The sequence below is a fragment of the Schistocerca serialis genome, chromosome 6 (genome assembly GCF_023864345.2).
Source record: "Schistocerca serialis cubense isolate TAMUIC-IGC-003099 chromosome 6, iqSchSeri2.2, whole genome shotgun sequence".
NCBI lineage: Eukaryota > Metazoa > Arthropoda > Insecta > Orthoptera > Acrididae > Schistocerca > Schistocerca serialis.
In genome coordinates, this window is record NC_064643.1 from 520,131,775 (window position 1) to 520,146,251 (window position 14,477).

Here is a 14,477-nt window from a genome sequence, read left to right on the forward strand (position 1 = left end):
AACTTGGACAATATTCTACAGTAATTCACCCAGAAGCACTTTATGCAGGAGAATATTTTTTAAATAAAAAAGTGATAATGAAAGCACTGTAAATGACAGAAAGAAATACAAAAGAAAATGTTGGGACCAGTTAAACAGCAAACACAATACACGAGACTTCAGAACAGTACACTTTGTATACATATTGAAAGACATTACAGACGCGATTGGGAAAAGAAGAATAGCTTTCTATGGTCACATCAAAAGACGAAATTCCAACAGCCCAACAAAAAAGATTGTTCATACATTTCAGCAAATTAAAAATGGTGCAAAGAAATTAGAACAGACGTAAACGAACTCAGAATCAGTCCACAAGATATTGAGAAACTTTTGCTACTCAGAAAGAAACTGCAAGATTCAAAAAGGTTTCCACGAAAAATACAAGTACAGAAGAACAAAGTAAATATCAAGATATGATAAGAGAAATGTGGAAGAGAAGAAAGAAGAAACTATTGGGGTAAATGTAGTCCATAGAGGCTCATACGTAAAAGAATAAGAAAGTAGTCATCTGCAATAGTCACACATTTTGTTTTTAAAATAACGTTTTCGACGTGTTTAGAGAGATTGCATCACCATCTTCAAGTACATTCAGTGGAATTTTACAAGCCTTGTGATTTACACTGATCCGACGTTCCCGGAATAAACGCCCGAAATGCATGATGAACATCGTCATAATTTCGGGTTACGCAGATAACAGTTTTATTTCGTTTTTCATCGACAGCAACCCCGATTTCTGCTGTTTGTCGATTTGTAAATTGAATCATCATCAAACTAAGTCACTCTTCCGCATATATTAGAAGAACCTTAAAATGAAAATGAGGTAATTTGTGACAGTTGGATGAACATCTAATAAAAGAAAAGTCCATCGCAAAACAGTTCGTGGCTACATTTCATTTTGTTACTATACTTGTAACCGCCCGCATCTCGTGGTCGTGCGGTAGCGTTCTCGCTTCCCACGCCCGGGTTCGATTCCAGGCGGGGTCAGGGATTTTCTCTGCCTCGTGATGGCTGGGTGTTGTGTGCTGTCCTTAGGTTAGTTAGGTTTAAGTAGTTCTAAGTTCTAGGGGACTGATGACCATAGATGTTAAGTCCCATAGTGCTCAGAGCCATTTTTTATACTTGTAACCATTACATAAAGATGTGTAAAGATGTGAGCTTGTTGAATTATAGCCGGCCGAGGTGGCCGAGCGGTTCTAGGCGCTACAGTCTGGAACCGCGCGACCGCTACGGTCGCAGGTTCGAATCCTGCCTCGGGCGTAGATGTGTGTGATGTCCTTAGGTTAGTTGGTTTTAAGTAGTTCTAAGTGCTACGGGGACTGATGACAGAAGTTAAGTCCCATAGTGCTCAGAGCCATTTGATTTTGTTGAATTATAGCATCCCAGGAGTCAGTGACAACAAAATAATAGCGTGTTAGCCTGTAACAGATTTGTTTTGATGCAGCCTTGTTTGGAAGTGAAAAGTGGACGATAAACAATTCAGGCAGGAATTGAACAGAAGCTTTTGGAATATGGTGCAACAGAAGAATATTGAAGATTGGAACGGTAAATCGGATAGCTAATCAAGAGCTACTGTATCGAATTGGGAAGAAATGAAATTTATGGCAAAATTTTACTAAAACAAGGTATCGGTTGCTATCAAACATTTTGAGCTTTTAAGGAATATCAATTTAGTAATGAAGGGAAGTTTAGGGTGTAAAACTGTAGACGATTACGAAGGTTTGATTACAGTAAGCAGATTCAAATGGATGTACATTGCGGTAGTTACGAACAGATGAAGAGGCTTGCACAGGATAGACTAGCTTGAAGAACTGTGCCAAATCAGTTTTCGGACTGAAGACTGCGACAGAAACTCGTTAACAGAAGCATGATTTTCCCCATCTACATACCATTTACAAAATTGATGTCAATTACGAGTCGGATTACTGAAAAAGTTCTCTTCTCTCCTTCTGGATTCAGTACGTCTTCAGTGGCTATCCCGTCTATCCATTTCATCTTCAGCATTGCTGTGTAACATCACATTGGAAGAACTTATGCTGTCTTTATTCCTGCACTCTCTCTGTCTACTTTTCACTTCCGTATAACTCTACACTCTTAAGAAACACTATCAAAAACATTCCTAACACATCTGCGTTCACTATGAACGTATTTATCTACTACTGCCAGTCTGCATCTTACAAAATCTTTCTCCAGTAATTTTGCCTCACAAATAGGAAATCTAGTCTTCTCGCTTTTAGAGTCTTATCACCTCCAGCATCGCATGACTTCATTCGACTAGAGTCCATTAATGACACTTCTAAATCAATTACGAATTTCGTTACGCCAGTTCAGAGAGTGCGTAAACCTCTGCTGGTTCCCCACCAATACGGCTCCGAAAAGAAAAATGTTCCACGCCGACAGAACCATAGCCTGTACGCTTGTAAGATTTCGCACTCGCGTTGCTAGGGATATAATTCACTCTCTTGCTCGCTGCTGTCTGCGTAACGAGCAACACTCATTTACTTGCCTGCTCTGGGGTCAGGGCACGACGTGTGGATATGCCAGCGGCCGTTACGGAAGCTGACGCCAGCGACAGGCAGACGTGGGAGTTCCCTCTGATGAGTCGCATGCGCTACGATAACTGACTTACTTAAGAACTGAAGTCCTCTGGTACTCTGCATTACACCTTATTCCATAATTCATTCACGATTATTCACAAACTAATTACTCTTATTTATCCATTTCTAACTTTTCCATAACTCCGCCTGCAGCCTAACTGGCAAGTTTTAGATTTTCGTATAGTTCTGAACATTTTCGATAGTGACATATATAAACATTTCTCTTCCTGCTCCTCATACACCACTGAAAGTGGAAAGTGCTCTGTCTCGTAATTAAAATAATAGCGTCTTTATTAACAACCGTTTCTCAGTCACCTGCCAATCACAACATTGTAACTGGTAACGGTCTCTAGAAAATCTTTTCATATTTTTTTAATGGTCACGGTCGTCAAAAGTTACTAAAGCTTTCAATCGTTACTCCGTGCTTCGAGAAAATCGTGTTTTTCACTGCATTGCAAAAATTAATGTGAGAGGATGGTGGAACATAGTAACAAAACCTAATACGAAATCATATACTCACAGGACAGTATAATGAGCCTGTGGTAAATTGCTGTGAACTCCTCTCATGGAACGAGGAAATGTGGCCGATATTTTCATAGGTTTATACAAACTATGAAGAAGAAAATGAAAAGTGAAGGACGGTATGATAGTTGCGAAGAAACCTTGAGTGACAAAAGAAATGATAGATGAAAGAAGGAAATACAGATTCGTGCAGGAACAAAAATGAGTATAAGAATGAAATAAAAAGCAAGTGCAGAGAAACCACGACGAAATGGCTGCAGGTAAAATGCGAAGATATCCAAAAATAAATTGTCGTCGGAAGGACAAATTCAGCTTGTAGAACAGTTCGGTGTGGGGCGGCGGGTGGGGTGGGTGGATTGCTGTGGCCTGTTGTTGGGTTGACACACACACACACACACACACACACGCACACACACACACACACACACACACACACACACACACAGTATAGAATACATAGACGATTCAATATCAGAATCAGAGTTTGAAAGACCTTTGGACGACTTGCGTTCAGATAGGTAGAAGGGATAGATAGCATTCTTCCCGAACTTCAAAAGTCGTTGGAGCCGTTGACAATCAAACGATAATGAGACTGGAGACATAATATCAGACTTTGGGAAGAATATCATCCACACAGTCTCAAAGATATGCTAGAGCTATCACACAATCAGCTCAACAACCTGTGCATCCAGTTTACTGACAATACGATACAGAAGAATGGAGAAGAAAAATTAAGATCTATTGGGTAACGTACAGTTTGGCTTTAGGAAAGAAAAAAAGCATCAGACAGAGAGTTATGACGTTACACATGATAATGGAGACAATAAAGGCCAAGACACCTTCACAGGATTTGTCGGATGATAAAAAGCAATCGACAGCGTAAAATTAAGCAAGATGATTGAAATTCTCAGAAAAATAGGTACAAGGTAAAGGAAAAGACGGATAACACATAATATGTACAAGAAGCAAGAGGGAATAATAAGAATGGAAGATCAACAACGAAGTTCTCGGATTAAAAAGGGCTTAAGGCAAGGATGCAATCTTTTTCTTCTGCTATTTAACCTGTACATCGAAGAAGCACTAACCCTTTCAAGTAAAGGGATATCAGTGATAAGATTCACTGATGACTTTGCAATCCTCATTGAAGATGAGGAAGAATTGCAGTGCCTGCTGCATGGAATGAGCAGTCTAACAGGGATTGAGAGTAAACTGAATCAAGACAAAAATAATGAGGAACTGTAAAAATGAAATCTGCAATAAACTAAATATCAAAACTAGGGACCACGAAGTAGCCGAAATGAAGGAATTCTAGTATCTTGAGAGCAACATAACGCAAAATTAACGAAGCAAGGAGGACATAAAAAGGAGATTAGCAGAGGAAAAGAGAGCACCCTCGCTGAAAAGTCTATTGGTATCAAACATTGGCCTTAATTTGACGAAAACATTTCTAAGAGAGTCCATTGGGAATATAAAATTGCATGAAAGTGAATCATGAACTGTGGGACAACGGGCAAAGAAGATTATCGAAGAGACTGAGATGCGGTGTCACAGAAAGACGCTTAAAACAAAGAAGATTAGAAGTGAGTAGGTCCTCCGCAGTATCCGCTGGGAAAGGTATTTGTGGAAAACGCTAGAAGAAGGGACTCGGTGATAGAATATGAGCTAAGAATTCAAAGAATAACTTTAATGGTGCTAAAGGGAGCCACAGAGGACAACAATTGTGGAAGACAGACATTGGAACATATTTAACAATCATCGAGGACGTCGTATGTAAGTGGTACTCTGAAATGAAGACTTTGGCACTGGACAGGAAGTGGTGAGAGTCCACATCAGTTCAGTCAGAAGACTCATGGTCAATGAAACGGCAATAATGAAAAGAAAATTTTGTTGGACCGTGCCTATATGGCTCGGGGTCTCACGTACGATGCCGAGGATATTCTGGAAGAGTGTTACCCTCACCAACCAAATTTACCGCAGGCATATATGCCTTGAGATTTCACTGAGTTCTTTGAACAAAAGATCGCATAATGACGTTAACGCAGGAACTAGGATAGAGCCTTCATACCATTTTTAAACTTAACTTCACAGGGATTCAAAGTATATATATCTGCGAGTTTGTATATGTACAATGTGCATAAAACCCTAAGAGGTTATGCAACCTTCTTCTCAAAAACAGAAAATCACTTCGAAAATTATTTAAAAAAGACAATTCCGATCGGACGCGAAGTAGAAACCGCAGTGAAAATCAAAAACGTTGTATTTTCAACAGTTAGCTACTCCTTCTACACTTACGCTCATAAATTAAGGATAATGCTGATACATGGTGAAACAACGCTCTGGTGGGCGATTTGTGGCTTTAAAACACCTCGGGGTATGACCATGCGGTGCATTTGACCTGCGGTTGTCGTATGGTGGCGCTGGCAGCAGTCCACATACGCAGAGGTGTGTGGGTGCATTAGAGAACGGTGCAGCGAGTAAGTGTGCAGACGTTTTCAGACGTGCTAATGGTGACTGTGTGTTGAAAATGGCTCAAAGAACACGTATTGATGTTATGAGGGGTAGAATACTAGGACGACTGGAGGACTGGAGGCTCGTCAAACACAGCAGGTCGTAGCATGGGCCCCCCATGTGCCACAAAGTGTGATCTCAAGATTACGGCAACGATTCCAGCAGACAGGAAACGTGTCCAGGCGCTACAGTACGGGACGTCCACAATGTACAACACCACAGGAAGACCGATATCTCACCATATGTGCCCGCAGACGGCCACGGAGTACTGCAGGTAGCCTTGCTCGGGACCTTACCGTAGCCATTGGAATGGTTGTCTCCAGACACACAGTTTACAGATGATTGAACAGACATGGTTTATTCGCCCAGAGACCTGCAAGGTGCATTCCACTGACCCCTGGTCACAGGAGAGCCCGCAAAGCCTGGTGTCAAGAACACAGTACATGGTCATTGGAACAGTGGCCCCAGGTTATGTTCACGAACGAGTCCAGGCATAGTCTGAACAGTTATTTTCGCCGGGTTTTCATATGGTGTGAACCAGGAACCAGATACCAACCCCTTAATGTCCTTGAAAGGGATCTGTATGGAGGTCGTGGTTTGATGGTGTGGGGTGGGATTATGATTGGCGCACGTACATCAGTGCATGTCTTTCACAGAGGAACTGTAACAGGTCAGGTGTATAGGGATATCATTTTGCACCAGTATGTCCGCCTTTTCAAGGGTGCAGTGGGTCCCACCTTCCTCCTGATGGATAATAACGCACGACCCCACCGAGCTGCCATCGTGGAGGAGTACCTTGAAACAGGAGATATCAAGCGAAGAGTGGCCTGCCTGTTCTCCGGACCTAAACCCCATCGAGCTCGTCTAGGATGCTCTCGGTCGACGTATCGCGGCACGTCTTCACATCCCCTGGGATACTTCAGGAGCTCCGATAGTTACTGGTGCAAGAAAGGGAGGCTATACCCCAGCAGCAGCTCAACCACCTGATCCAGAGTATGCCAACCCGTTGTCGGCCTGTGTACGTGTGCATGGTGATCATATCCTTTATTAGCCGAAGGCGGTGGCCAAGCTGTTCTAGGCGCTTCAGTCCGGAACCGCGCGACTGCTACGGTCGCAGGTTCGAATCCTGCCTCGGGCATGGATGTGTGTGATATCCTTAGGTTAGTTAGTTTTAAGTAATTCTATGTCTAGGGGTATGATGACCTCAGATGTTACGTCCTATAGTGCTCAGAGCCATTTGAACCATATTCTTTACTGATGTCGGGGTACATGCACAGGAAACAGTGGCGTTTTGTAGTACATGTGTTTCGGGACAGTTCTCTCAAATTATCACCAATAACGTGGACTTACAGTTCTGTGTCGTGTGTGTTCCGTATGTGTCTATGCTATTACCGTCAGTTTTGTGTAGTGCCACGTTGTGTGGCACCACATTCTGCAAGTATCCTTAATTTATGAGCATGAGTGTCGATACTCCTCTACATAGTAGCCCCTCCGACTCAGACATTTGTCGTAGCATTGTATCAACTTTCCAAACATTCGTTATAGAAGACAGCTGCCTGTGCTTTCTGCCAATGCTCTGTGCTGATAAGCAGTTTGTTGTCTATGCCAAAATATTGTCTTCACAGCCAGCGGCTCCTGAGAGCAAGGATGAAAATCAGAGGGAGCCAATTCCAGGCTGTATGGTGGGTGATCAAACTCTTCCCAACGAAAACACTCCAGGAGCGTCTTAATTCCCCCTGCAGTGTGCGGCTGAGAATTGTCACGAAGAAAGAAATGCATAGTAGTTAGGTTGCGTGGGCTGCATGAAAACAGGCGAAATTTCTCACCATGCACTCATACTTGATGGGCGAGATTATTTTTAGGCATCCTTATGTACCTACCGTGCGCTCAGAACTGAAAAGAGCGATGTGACGCGATCGACGGGCGTACTAGGAACACTGTCCAACACATCCATGCAAAGTTTCATCGGATTTTCACTGTGGTTTCCATTTCGCAATCGATCTGACCTTACTACCCGAATATCCCTCGTATTATTCTGATTTTTGCTCGAAGAATCATACAATCTTCATATGCACATGTTCATCTTGGCTACACATATTTTTTCGTTACTTGTATTTAATCGTCTATCTTCTGTAACTCTGCAAGCTGTCTGTAGCGTTAATCATAAATATATAACTGATACTAAATGTTATTATTTTTACATAAAGAAAAGTATTAGCTTCTCAGTAACCTTCAAATCGTGAGTTACACCGTTAACTTTTATATATGAATTAGTGAATTTAGTCCTGACACTTTTGTTGCCTGTGCCTGTGGTCATTTTCAGAATTCGAATTAACAATCAGATTAATAAATTTGATAAGAATGAACCTTAAATTTCTGGTTTACTCGTGTATCACCACAATAAAATAAAAACAGTGAATAGTTGAGCGAGTATGAATGAGAACAGGACGTATTTAAGTTTACAAAATAATCAAAAATTTAATTAATCCTTTTGTGACTACAACTAGCTCACCAAAAATGAGGAAATCAGAAATGGAATAATGTTTGATTTTCAAAGCATACATTGAGGTGGAAGCTATACAAATTTCTCCCCCCAATTAACCCTTCTTACAATGCAATCTGACTTTGTTTACAAGAATCCACTGTGAAGCCCAGCTTTATTCAAATGGAATCAACTACGACCAAGTATACCACAAACTATAGTTCACCCGAGAACAGGGACCTGTGAATATCTTTTAACAAGCCTAAGCTGCTGCAGCAGTATTTTATCCTTTCACCTCGATTCAAGCGGCAGCAGAAAACGGCGTGGTTTGGGCAAGGAGCGGTGCGCTGCGGCAGTTGCAATGTTCTGACGCGCTCACGAAAATTTGCAAACTACGTGGTGTGGCGTTCTGATTATCAGGCAGTGGAAAACTTCCCTATCGAAGCACTGAAATCCCAGTAGATTTCAGTGTGAGGTGCACCTTTTCGCTGGTCTGGTCAAACAAATTTGACTCACGGGCACGACGACGTGTGCTGGAATTGTCAAACGTCAGACGGCCAACGCTCGTGACCCACGATATGTCCAAGGTGATATGCAGTTTCACTGTCAGTACAGTTGGAAACCGCCACCGGCTCTTAGTCCACCACAAGATACAGGCCACAAGTCTCACCCACTAGGGAAAGACCTGTAGTTCTCCACCAGGGCAGGACCAGAAGACAAAGAAGCAATGAAAAACAGTACTTTCCACCAAGCCTCGGTATGGGAGCCGAATTAGCAAGAGCGAAATTGCCCCCACATTGCACAAACCAATCGAACTATCCTCTACTCATTGAATCTCCCCTCTTGACAGTTCTGTTGGCCTGTTAGCCAACACAGTCACAGCGCCAGGGTTCCCACACTTGACATATCCTGAGAGGAGCCAATCAGAAACTCCAAATCTCTCTTGCTTGGAAAAAAAATAGATTTTAGACTAAGGAGTCGTCATTCTCACGGTAACCATGGCCATTTTTTGGCAGAAAACATCTGCCTAGACGGGACCACAGTCCCTCACTTACGGAGAGATCTAATCTTTCCAGGCCGACCATTTCTGGAAGAAGGTTGTTAAGCTCCCCAGCCAGTCATGTCCGTGAAATATGTGTTTTTAACGCTCGCTACAAATAATAACCTGGCGACTTCCTGGCGTCTTGGGGGGTGGGGGTAAAGTCTTGCCTCCACCAACCACGTTCAGCAGCAGCTGCAGCACCTCTGGCCGTATCGTCCCAGATCCTAACGACAGAATGCAGGGACTTTTATGACCCACCATTTGCGCAAAACCTCAGTTTACAGCACTCTCTTAAATGGCTTCCTCCGCCCGCTTTCCGCCAGTTGGCCACCTTCGCGACAGACTGCTGCTTGGCCCAGGTCAAACATTTTGCGAACCGGCACCCTTCTGTCCGATCCTAAGCATAAAGCGGGAGGGCTTCGGCCAGAAGTCTCTCAGCAGGTATGATCCACTGAACGCTGCTTCCCGGGATCACGCGCACTGCCCGGTCGCTGCACTCAGCATTTACGTCCCCCAACTCATCTCTCTCCTTGTTCTCCGTCGTCTCCTCTACGGCTCCTTGAGTACAAGTTATCTACAGGCTACACATGCGATTATAAGAACATTCTGCCGACAATTTCCTCATGTAAAAAAGTCATAGCGCACACATACCAAATGTAGTACTAGGGAACACCGAGATCATGATCTAAATTACACAGGTCTGCGACATAAAACTTATTTCAAACTTATTACGTGATTTTTATAGTGTTTTCAAAGCTAATTTCGGGAAAAATAGTGAAGAAATTCCATCACGTACAGTTATTTCACAAACTGCTTGTCTACTTTTAGCTTTTTTCGATATTTCAGCACTCTAGTGAGTTTGAATTTTGGTTTTTAGGATCTCCATAAACTGTTTTAGAATCTAGATTGAAAGATAATCATATGTTGGCTCCGGGTACATCCTTTTTTTTGTATCAATCGAGGGAAAAGGAGTTTGTATCTTTCTTCTCTCAAGAAGGTGACCTGGTGTTTTGCAATGATGTTTCTGGACTTATGGCAGGTTTCAAAATAGAATATGCTCGTGATGGGTAGAACCTTTTTACCGATTCTTCAAAAAGAAGCCTTAAAGCAGTACTTCTACACAATGGCAATAAGTATGCCTCTAAAGCAGTTGGACACTCTGTTCACTTAAAAGAATGTTATGAAAATCTTGAACTGTTTTTAAGCAAACTCTGCTATTCAAACCATAAATGGACACTATGTGGTGATTTAAAAGCGATTTCAATGCTGCTTGGTCAATAAAGTGGCTATACAAAGTTCCCTTGCTTTCTCTGTGAATGGGACAGTAGAGACAGAAAGCAACACTACATAAAAAAAGAAAAACCTTACAGGTAGGGGTTAAAAATGTTGAGAGGAAAAGCCTTGTGGATCCCAAAAATGTGTTACTTCCATCACTTCACATTACGTTGGGGCTGATGAAACAATTTGTTAAGGCATTGGCAAAAGAAGGGGAGTGTTTCAGATATCTTTGTGGACAGTTTCCTGGTTTATCCAAGGCAAAGCTAAAGGAAGGAATCTTTGTCGGATCAGACATTAGAAAACTAATGACAGATCCCAACTTTGTGGACAAAATGGAAACAAAAGGCACCATGGACATCTTTTAAATTAATTGTTACCGGTTTCCTAGGAAACAAAAGAGATCCAAACTACAAGACAATCGTCGCAGACATGCTCGACAACTTTAAGAAGCTGGGCTGTAACATGAGCATTGAAGTTCATTTTCTCCACTCACATCTTGACTACTTCCCTGCAAACCTTGGTGATGTAAGTGAAGAGCAGGGCGAAAGATTCCCCCAAGACATCAATGAAATGGAAAGAAGATATCAAGAAAGATGGAATGTCGACATAATAGCGGACTACTGCTGGATAATAAAAAGAGATGATCCTCAACGAGTCCACAGCCGCAAAAGTAATAAAAGAAACTTCGACAGAGAGCGTAAGCGTTATTATAAGGACTTACGAGCTTAAAGAGAAATGGACGTGTACTGGAAATGTAGTTTAGAACATGATTTATAAATAAAATAAAATTTTATAAGGTTGGAAAAAATGTGATAAATTGCTTAAATTTTGTTATTATACCCAAAAATATTCCGTTTTTTCATGTGACGTGAGATAAGAAAATGGATTGCATTTTTGAAATCAACGCTGAAAAGTACATGAAAATCAATTATCGAATTTCAAACAACTTTCAAAAAATATTTTTTTGCAGACCTGTATTTTGAACGTTAATCTGATTGACAGTGTTGTTAAAGTGAGACTGCCACGTTTCTACTTCAACAGTTCAAAAGTATTAAATATCGTGAGTAACATGTTCTAATAATGGTCTTCATTCCCTGGAATCCAAATTATGGTTTGGTGCAGCTCTCCACAGTAGTCTTTCTTGTGCAAGTGTCTGCATCTCTGCATAACTGTTGTAACCTGCATCCGCCTGAGCCAGTTTACTGTAGTCAAGTCCACTCTTCCCTCTATTAACAAATCAACCATTCCCTGATGTGCCCTGTCAATCTTTCCCTCCTTTTGGTCAACATGGGCCATAAAACTCTTTTCTCTCCAATTCTACTCAGTATCTCTTCAGTAGCTCTTTGATCTGCTTATCAAATCTTTAGTAATCTTATGGAGGTTCTATTATAATTCCATTTGTACTGTTTATTGCCCACGTTTCTCTTTCATATAAGGTTACAGTATAGAGCCTATATAAATATTTCCACGAAATACTGCTCCACATTAATATTCAACGAAAAAAAACTTCTCATTTTCAGGAGCGCTTTCTTGCTGTTATAATCTAAATTTTATAATATCACCAGTTACTTTACTGTCCACATAACTGAACTAATCTACTGCATCCCGTGTCTTATTTCCAATTCTAATTTCCCTCGGCTTCACCAAGTTTAATTCGGCCATGCTCTGTTACCCTTGTTTTAGGAACGTAATTAACACATTTTAACGTAATTAATATAGTCAGTTATTCAATAGCCGTAACGAAATGCTGTATATTGCAGCCTTAATAATTTAAAGTGTAATGTGAACATGGGAAACGCTTCTGTAGCTAAAAAGCCGTTTGTAGATTATTTTCATTGCTCCTTCTAGACCTACCTTCCCCTGGAGAACAATACCATCGCGAGAATCCATACAATTGTCGTATGCATGGTCTTTGCAATGGAGGAATAATGATTTCCAAATCGTATGTAACCCATGTATACGGTAACGACGTAAAAATGACTCCTTATGTAATTCGGCTGCTTCTGTGTTGGCAGCGCTGTGTAGCGCTTTTTTTTTTTTTTTTTTTTTTTTTTTTTTTTTTGAGAGACTCTGTGGCTGAATGGACTCGTTGTTGGAGGCTGTGTTAACCACATTACTAAGAACATAACTAATTATTCAAACAACAATTTTTAGTGCCTTATTGGAGCTTTTATCGACTCCACATAAACTTTTAGTTTTGAGGGTCATGATGATCTTCCATATTCCAGATGGGGATGTGCGACAAATTTTCATTGCACTAAATCTTCTATGTATTGATTCTTCATTGTACTGTTGTGATTTCAATTTTGAACTTGTTGAGTAATTTTCTTATCTACGTTTAAGAAGAAAGTGTTAAAAATGTCTGCTGTTTTAGTTTCTCTTCGTGAGAATGCATTATTAAATTTGTGGATGGCAAGTTCAGATTGTCTCTTGTAATTTTCCCTTCCGAAAATCGATCGAGTCTTTGTAACTTGATTCGCTAGTCAAGCCTTTATTTTAGCAACCTTTTCAACGTTTTGCATACAGAAGATGTTAGTGTAGTAGACCTGTAGGATACTGCTACTGATGGATTCATGACAAGCTTGAATATGGGGAACACTGTCTTGGTAGTCCACTCTTCAACAAAGTCTTCTTGGCACCAGATCCGACTGAATATTTGAAGTCCGATGGGGATAGCTTCACCAGAGACTTTATTTATAAGTATTATTCTGTATATATATATATTTCATTGCTGTCCTTGACTTGCTCTTCGTCACTGCGAGCGATCATAGTGCCCCAGTACCGAAGCTTTATTTGCTTCCTTCGCCGCTATATCATGGGGGAAACAATAGTTCTTACAGCAACTAACTGTGTCTGTTGAGCTTCCTGGCACGCATTTCCTACCAAATTAAAACTGTGCGCCAGAGCGAGACTAGAACCTGCAGGGCTCTGCCTTTCACGCAACCTGCTCTGCCGCGATGTTGTCTACACACGCTACGATTCCGTCTGGTGGTTGCAACCTCCTGTTACAGGTCCCTCTAACTTTTCTTATTTTTCCGGTCGCGAAGTCTAGAGACGCTACACGAAGAACTTCTCAAAGACAAACATTGTCTCCACACGCCTGAGTCATTACTAATTTCTGAGAACATTTCTCTTGGAGAACAGCAGTTTTTCTTAGTACCTTAAAATGAACAAAAGCATACCAGACGGCAAGAAACCTTTATTTTTCTTGTTCCAGGTTTCGGTCAGTTTCTGACCATCTTCGAATATCATACCGTGTTGGTAGGCGGTGGCAGTAAACGGAGCAAACGTTAGGAACTCTACGAACATCAACTGCTCTGAGAAGTTACTCTCTTCGTTGAATACCAAACACCCTTTTCAAATAAAGCTCTAGAAATAAACAAGTTCCGTTTCCACAGGATTATGATCATTTATTTGTAAGTCGTCTTTTGATTGGTTTGATGCTGTTCTGCAGCTTTCCCTGTCTTGTACTAATCTTTTCATTTCTACGTAACAGCTGCATTCAGCATCCTCTTTAATCTGTTTTGCACGTTTTACTCTCTCTCTGTGGTTCCTGAAGAGGGGCAGCAGCCTTTTCAGTAGTTGCAGGGGCAACAGTCTGGATGATTGACTGATCTGACCTTGTAACATTAACCAAAACGGCCTTGCTGTGCTGGTACTGCGAACGGCTGAAAGCAAGGGGAAACTACGGCCGTAATTTTTCCCGAGGACATGCAGCTTTACTGTATGATTAAATGATGATGGCGTCCTCTTGCGTAAAATATTCCGGAGGTAAAATAGTCCCCCATTCAGATCTCCGGGCGGGGACTACTCAAGAGGACGTCGTTATCCGGAGAAAGAAAACTGGCGTTCTACGGATCGGAGCGTGGAATGTCAGATCCCTTAATCGGGCAGGTACGTTAGAAAATTTAAAAAGGGAAATGGATAGGTTAAAGTTAGATATAGTGGGAATTAGTGAAGTTCGGTGGCAGGAGGAACAAGACTTTTGGTCAGGTGATTTCAGGGTTATAAA